The sequence below is a fragment of the Ursus maritimus genome, unplaced genomic scaffold (genome assembly GCF_017311325.1).
Source record: "Ursus maritimus isolate PB19 unplaced genomic scaffold, ASM1731132v1 scaffold_3, whole genome shotgun sequence".
NCBI classification, from domain to species: domain Eukaryota; kingdom Metazoa; phylum Chordata; class Mammalia; order Carnivora; family Ursidae; genus Ursus; species Ursus maritimus.
Window position 1 is genome coordinate 57362989 of NW_024425563.1, and position 7868 is coordinate 57370856.

Here is a 7868-nt window from a genome sequence, read left to right on the forward strand (position 1 = left end):
CACACTTGAATGAAGAGCCAAAGTTGGTCAGATATTGGATTAAGGGAAAATCTTTTGTTTCATACTGCTAGCATTTGAAATTGTGTCAGTGTTTTCTTGGTATCTTCAGCAGATATATTTTGTATATAATGAAAAGTGCTTGCAAAAGCATTTCTCCTGTATTTGAGGGATCATGTACGTACCAGTGGCTATGACCTGAGTTCCATACAATGCCAAGTCCAGAGAAAAGGGGACCTCGAAAAGTGGCTCTTTGAGCTCATAAAAACAGGAGGATATTGGTTGACAGGGGCCAAGTGATGGAAGAAATGGGGAGATGTTGATCAAAGAGTACAAACTTCCAGTTGTAAGGCGAATATGTTCTGGGATTTAATATATAGCAGGGTGATTATAGTTAACAATATCGTATACTTGAAAGTTGCTAAGAAAGTAGATCTTGAATGCTCTCACTAGCCCCCCAGTGGTAACTGTATGAGGTGATGGATTAACCTTTTTGCAGTAACCATTTCATAATACATTAGGTATATCATATCATTACGTTGTACACCTCACACTTACACAATGTTACATGTCAATTATATCTCTCTAAAGCTGATTTAAAAAAAGCTAAAAATGAAGAAATAGTAAAAGATAAAAAGTAACTATTAAATTTATTGTGTGACATTTTCTTTTTAAAATCATTATTGTTTTATCCTTTTTTTTTTCTTTTTTTTTTTTCCTCAGGATGAACAGAAGCTACAGGCAAGTTTAAGGCAAGGCGCCACAATTATTGCCACCTTAATCAAAGAAAGAAATTCTGGACTTGTTGGTCAGCTACTGGTAGCATGAAGAGAACAGAGAAAATTACATACTGGTGTTTTAGAAACATTTACCTAGGTATCTCTGTTGTGCTTCCCTCCCTATTGTATGTGGTAGAATGTTTACGTTGTCTTTTATGTCTCACAATTTGTAGGATGTGATGTTTGGGTTATAGAAATGAATCAGTGGTTATATCTGTGAAAAAAAAAACTTTTGTGCATGTCAAATATAAATTAATCAGAAAATATGCAAATGGAAAGTAATAACCTTCACGTAATCTTTGGAAAGGCATGAAAAATCAAATAGAAATCATGATGGATGAGCAAATCCTCCTAGGAATGAGAATTTAGAAAACTTCAACTATGATCTTACCTCTGTGTTAATTAGTAAATCACACTATCATGAAACTAGTAAAAAAAAGATTTAGAAGATCTTTAATTCTAAAATTGTCCTCACTAGGTGATATTTTGACTTGTTTTGTAATTTTCCACACCTTAAAAAAATAAATAAAAAAGATAGCAGGGAACTCTAGTTCACATATTTTCACTGTTGGCCTCACATCACTCTAGATCCATAAAGGAGATGTAATTCCCTCCTGCTTTTCTGTTTTAAATTGTATGTTTTCCTTCATTTATGAAAAATAATTTTAACTTATTTTAAAAGGTCTCTGATTTTTCTGACTACATTTAAAAGAAGACCAGAAATCTTCATAAAAGTGAAATTATTTTGGTCAGTGCCAAGTTCCTCTTTTCTGAAAGGTAGGCAGTCTTAAATTATTTTTTGATACTGATACTGCTGTCTTTTTTTTTTTAATTTAATTTTTTATTTAAGTAGCCTCCACGTCCAGCATGGAGCCCAATGCAGGACTTGAACGCACGACCCTGAGATCAAAACCTGAGCTAGATCAAGAGTAAGACTCTTAACCAACTGAGCCACCCAGGTGCCCTGCTGTCTTTTAAAATCAAGTTCTTATTCTTTCAAATTTCCACTGGTATATACATCTTAAAAGTGTAAATGATTTTTCCTTACATTGAATTTTGCAAAAAATATATATATACAATCATTAGAGATAAGTTTTATTCTATTTTTTTTAAAAGATTTTATTTATTTATTTGACAGAGATAGAGACAGCCAGCGAGAGAAGGAACACAAGCAGGGGGAGTGGGAGAGGAAGAGGCAGGCTCATAGCGGAGGAGCCTGATGTGGGACTCGATCCCATAACTCCGGGATCACGCCCTGAGCCGAAGGCAGACGCTTTAACGACTGCACCACCCAGGCGCCCCACTTTCATTCTATTTTTACATTTATAAAACACATTAGATCAGATTCCAAGGCTTAGATTACTTGTGGAAACTATAAAAGTTGCATGAGATGTTGTCAGTTAAAGATAAACTGTGAGAATTTCTATGAAATTTCTTCTTAACATGTTGGATGATTTTCCCTGTTTTTATCTAGGATCTATATTAGTAGGGGAGTTTATATTTTACATTTCAGTAATAGAATATAATGGACATGGAGTAATTACTTCAATTCATTCTCCTAAATGAAATGTGTTATTTCAGTGTAGCTTGGATCTAAATTCCTGGGCTTGCCACTTTTTTTTTCTCTTTCTCTAGGGTTGTTAAAAAATATAAATGACTGAATTCAAAATCGTGACAGTGAAAGTCTGTGGGCAATGTGTAGATTTGTGGCTAGAACGTCTGTGTCATTGTTAAGGTGGTGGGTTGACTGTGTTGTGAAAAGGTCCACACCTGCACCTTTTGAAGTCTTCAGGTGAAAATGTTTAAAGAATTCGGAAGTGGTTATAAACGCAAATAGGAAAATATTATCAGGGCTTTAAAGAGAAAGCGAGTGCCTTTGAGTAAAAGGCAAACACAGTATATCTATGGCATAGCAAAATTACTGTATCGATTGAGTGCTGGTTGAGTTACCTTAAATTTCAAATTATTAATGGACTGTTAAGCCAGACAAGAATTTATCCAGGAGCGATGACTAATGACCTTACCCTAGGCAAGTGGAATGTTTAGTATAGTGAGATTTTAGTTAATAAAAATCTTAAATTGTGACTGCAATAATCACCGTCGTCATCATCACCGTTATCACATTTGATTTTTTTCCTTACAGTTTACAAGGTGATTGACAGCTTTGAAAATCATTTGAAGAAGGCTTCCCACATCCTTTATTTAGTGTAGTGGAACTTGAGATTCAGGAATCTTAACTAACCTTGTCGAGAGCCCTGTGGCTGCCTAGTAACAAAAGGTAGAGATTAAACTCAGGACCACTGATAATAAGTTTGGAAGCTCCCTTTTAATTATGATGCTGGCAAAGGACATCCAGCTGAGAGGCTGTGGGAGGTAAGCCAGAGGCTCCCGGTGAGCACGGGATGAATGGACAAAGAGGGACAGATCAACCCATTGATCAGAGGAAAAGTCATGAAGCTTGTGACTTTCCAGCCATCCTTCCAACATATAGAAATTGTAGGTAGGGGTGAAGGTAATAGAGAGAATTATTGGCCAAGAGAGAAAGATAAATTGGTTGTTCTGAGTGTTTAATTGATCCAGAGGCAACTTTATTGTTGAGTTTTCATCACTGCTTCTTTCATGGGAACCATTTATTTTCACTTTATTTTCTAAAATGTCTTTTAAAATAATAGTAAGTTATGCTTCAGCATTGATCAAATTGTTTTCTACCTGGGGAAAATTTTGTGAATGACTATTTTCTTTCTAAATGTTTGCTAGTTAATTAAATGGAATTTAATTAGACTTTTATGGAATTTAATAGCGTGATCATTGGTTTAGTTAATTACATATTGGTAAGAGGTACAATTTTTTTTTCATAAAACTGCTCAATTTGAGAGAGCTTGTTGCAAGTATATGAATTTGTGGGTAAGAATTGGACCCCTATATTCTACCCAGAGCCATTCTTACTGTGGTCACTTCAAATGTTTTGCATTGTTTTAACAGGTAGACTCTTTTTTTTCATGCTGGTTATCACTATCAAATTTTACTTAATACAGGTAAATATAATGATCATCTTATAAACATCAGGTTGTAGCAGAACATTTTCTTATATTAAATCTGAAAATTTTATTTTCTTTTAATGTTGAAACTAATTAGACCAAGGAAGAATAAATACTATTTGAATTAAAATGTTATTGCCATTTTGATGAAGAAAGAGTGAACTTATTTTCAAAGTTAATTAAAAAATAAGCAGAATAAATGAAAAAGTATATATCATTTTAGAATTTATTAGTATGGTTTAAAATAAGTGAACTACAACTGGCTGTGCATGTGGTTTGGGCATTGTACCATTATATATGTTCTTGTACATTATTAGTTTCAAAATTGTGAAAAATGGATGCATTTTCTAAATGAAAAGTAACATACTATTAAAGATTCTCAGTATATTCTCTTAAGACAAAATATAAGTGATAAATAACCAAATACTTATTGGTATTTTAAAATCCAATGGCAATTATCATTGATATGTAGTGTATATATATATATATATACATATTTTTTCCTACTAACTTGACCACAGTTGAATAACTAAGTATAACATGTACTCTCAAAAAATAACAATGTGATGTTTTATATTACAGATAGAATTCGAGATCCAGATTTATTATTCTGTAAGATATATTAAAAATCTGCAAAATGTCTCATTAAAAATATGCAAAAAAGTCTCATTCAGATTTTTTTTTCTTCTTCCCCTCATATTTAGCAGATTTCCTAGCAATTACAGTGACCACTAAGGATATAAAAGCTTTCTTCAGTCACAGTGGAAAAGATTATTGTGATCACTTCACAGTGTCTGCATGGGTGTGGTGGGTTGAATTCTGGTTCAGAAGTATTCTTTTTCTCCACTCAGCTCCCATAGGAGGAATATATATGTGCTCGTTGACTTTGGGATTCATCGTGTAACTGCTCTGAGCAGTAGAGTGAGGCCGAAGTGGCAGCGCGTGACTGAGGCTAGCCTCGAGAGACCTTGCATGTCGCTGCTTGCTCATTTCCACTCTTGCCCCCACTATGAGAGGAACATGTCCTGCTTGGCCCGGTGTCTCCAAAAGGAAAATGAGAGCCCTGATCAGTTGATCTCCAGCTAATCAACCAAAAGATGAAGAAGCCCAGCTGAGATCAGCAGGGCTCCCTAGCCAGTTCAGGTGACCTCCACCAGACAGGTGAGCTCAATAAATGCTCCTTGTTTTTGACTAATAGTAGGTTTTGAAACTTTTTGTTTGCACACGAAATGGTAGTCAAGGAAAGAAGCTCTCTGGTGGTGCATGACATATTTGTCCTCACAAGCCTGGATGTATCTGGAGACACACATGTAGCCAACGTAGAACGCTGATGAGGAGAAATGTTGGTCAGAGTCATGGGCCCAAAGTATGAGAAGGTTCTGAAGGTTACGTCCTTCCCTTTTCGGTAGTTACGAAAAGAGAAAAATAGACCCGAATGTTTTAGAAAAATTTACAAAAGAGTTTAAACTTCCTTAGGCCTAAGATGATTTTGAGTTAAAATATGGGCACTTAAAATAATAATAAAAATAGCTAACATTTATTGAAGGATTACTGTTGTTCTAGAAACTGTTCTTCATGCTTTGCATGTACCCAACTTTATTTTTTCTTCATAATAGCTTTGTGTACTAGGTACTATACCAATCTGTATTTAAAAAACGAAGAAACCAAGGCACATACGTTTTAAATAAACATATTCAGACTCACCCAAACAGCAGGTGGGAGAAATGAGATTCAAATAGGCTTATCTCACTTTAGAGCTTATATTCCTAAACACAGTGGAATGCAATATTACAAAACATATTATTCTAAGATCCCTTAAAGAATGACCCTCAAAGATGGGAATCTCAAATTTCTTTTTCTTAAATAGCAAGAGGGGAAAAAATTAAAAAGCCTCAATCCCCTTGTCTCTCAGTGTTTCTGTAGTATTCCTTTCCTTTGCCCATCACCATCCTCAACACACAAAGATATTTTGGAACATCCCTGGATCTGCACATGCCAGTAAAATCAACAAGGACTGATAGCGACATACAGTTACTATCAATGCCATCTCTGTGGGCTCTCAAGTCTCAAGTTGTAGGAGTTTCCTCATTCAGTGAATGATCAAACATACTTGAATAACAAAAGTGTAAGATGAAAGTAGAAGTAAGTACTTTTCTTGATGAACTAGAGTTACATCGAGCCATTTGTGTCCCAGCAACACAAGACAACATGAAGAGAGAAGCAGAAATCCATTCATCATGTTTATAGGAGAAAGGAAAGTCTAGAAAAATGCCTAGGCATGACAAAGTATGAAGTCTTCCCTTGCCATTAGACAGTCCTAAGCATATATCACGATATTTGCTCAATGGGAAGCTTTGGGGGGGGGGTGATGTCCAATATAATGAGCTAGACCTGAGAGGAGCCAGACTATTTTCTCTTACCATCTGAAATATTGGAAACTTTGATTTTTAAAAATGTCTTCACAGCTGAAATGCATTATGTAAATTCATTGTCTACTTAGTTGATGCAACCAGATAATCTGAGCAGTTGTTAAAACATCTGGGTCTCTTTAGCAGCACGGATAAAGCCTGACTTGTCAAATGAACTTTTTTCTTCCACTTTAACCTTAATTAATCCTTGCAGGGTCTCTGTGAGGTAGGTCTGTATCAACCTTGCGACATGACAGTTGGAAAAAGGCATCTGCAGAGATTAAGGAACGCTTGATCGCCCGGCACACTGAAAGACCAACTGGGTTTGGGAATGCAGAATTTCTGACTCTACTTTGGACAGTTTTTCAGGGAATTAGATTGTAACTAGGAAGGGTTGTTCTTTACTTAAGGTTTTTTAAAAAAATCTGATTTAAACCTATATCCAGAATTTTACCTGGACACATTCCCTCATTTTCCATTTTGCAAAAATTGCAGTTGAGCCCAGAGACAAAAACTTCACCAAGGCAGTCCTAGTGATCTTTTTGACCCGAGTGGAGACATGATTTGAGATTCCATAAGGAAGCCAATTTTGTAAGAATTTCCACTAGTCTGTAGACTGTAATAATTGGGTTATTTGGATAAGGTTTGACAAAGCATCTTGAAGATTAACTGAATGAGGTTTCTGGAGGTTTGCCATTCTGGAGCTATCCATTTTGTTCTTTGTTCTACCTCATTATAAAATGGGCTATTGAAATTGGTTGGTTTGTTGGTATGTGAGGTTTTTCTTTTTTTCCCCTTTCTTATTCTTTACATCTGAGCCCTTAATTTGGTTGAAGGCAAGCTCTTCAGTCTAAGTGGATAACAAAACATCCCTTTGAGGAGAAGGAAATAGATGATAAAATCTGTATGTTACTTATTTTTTCAATAGTTTGAAGGAATTTCTCTTCCATCCTGTGTGTGTTTTTAAGACCCTGTTAAGTTCATAGTTCCTTTTTCTTTTCTTGTTTGAATAGAAAATCGTTCTCTTTAATCCCCCCTGAGTGTTAAAAATGTATTATTGAGCTGCCCAGTTCAGGAATTCAGTTCCCTGTTATACTGAATGGAGGTATGTATGACCTGATAGTAAAAGAATGCTATTCAAAGACATTTCCGCCTGTTTGTTTCTTGGATCAGTTACTGTTCACATAAAATCTGGAAAGAAGCCAAAATGTGTAAACAAATTAAGAATTTTGAGTATCTCAGTGGGAATATCCGTAAGTCCTACCACGAATCAGGAATTGAAGATCAGTGCAATATGCTTTCATGAGACAGCTGGGACAAGCAGCTAGAGACCAGATATTCTTGCCTTTGGTTTGGGAATCTTAACGGATATTAAAAGATTTGGGTTAATCATGTAGTCATGCATACCACTACTTTTTCCCAAACATCTGTATGTTGCCTAAATGGAATTTCAGTTTTGTTTCACTAACTTTTAGTTCTTTAATATCAACAATCAACTCTGAAGCTCCTGCTTGATACTATTTTAGCACATAAAATATATAATATGTAAATTATCTTCATCACTAATAATTAGTGATGCTACACACCTGCATACATCTGTGACTACAGTGAATGACAGTTTGGTAGATTGGGGATTTTTCCTCTAG

At 35.3% G+C, this 7868-nt stretch overlaps 1 long non-coding RNA gene across 1 annotated transcript; it reads left to right on the forward strand.

The window, feature by feature from the left end:
• The first annotated feature begins 1344 nt into the window (after nt 1–1344).
• Nucleotides 1345–6642, forward strand: LOC121105836. Its single transcript, XR_005838582.1, has 3 exons — nt 1345–1553; nt 4666–4975; nt 6437–6642. It is a non-coding gene; the product is annotated as an uncharacterized LOC121105836 (long non-coding RNA).
• Nucleotides 6643–7868: the final 1226 nt, after the last annotated feature.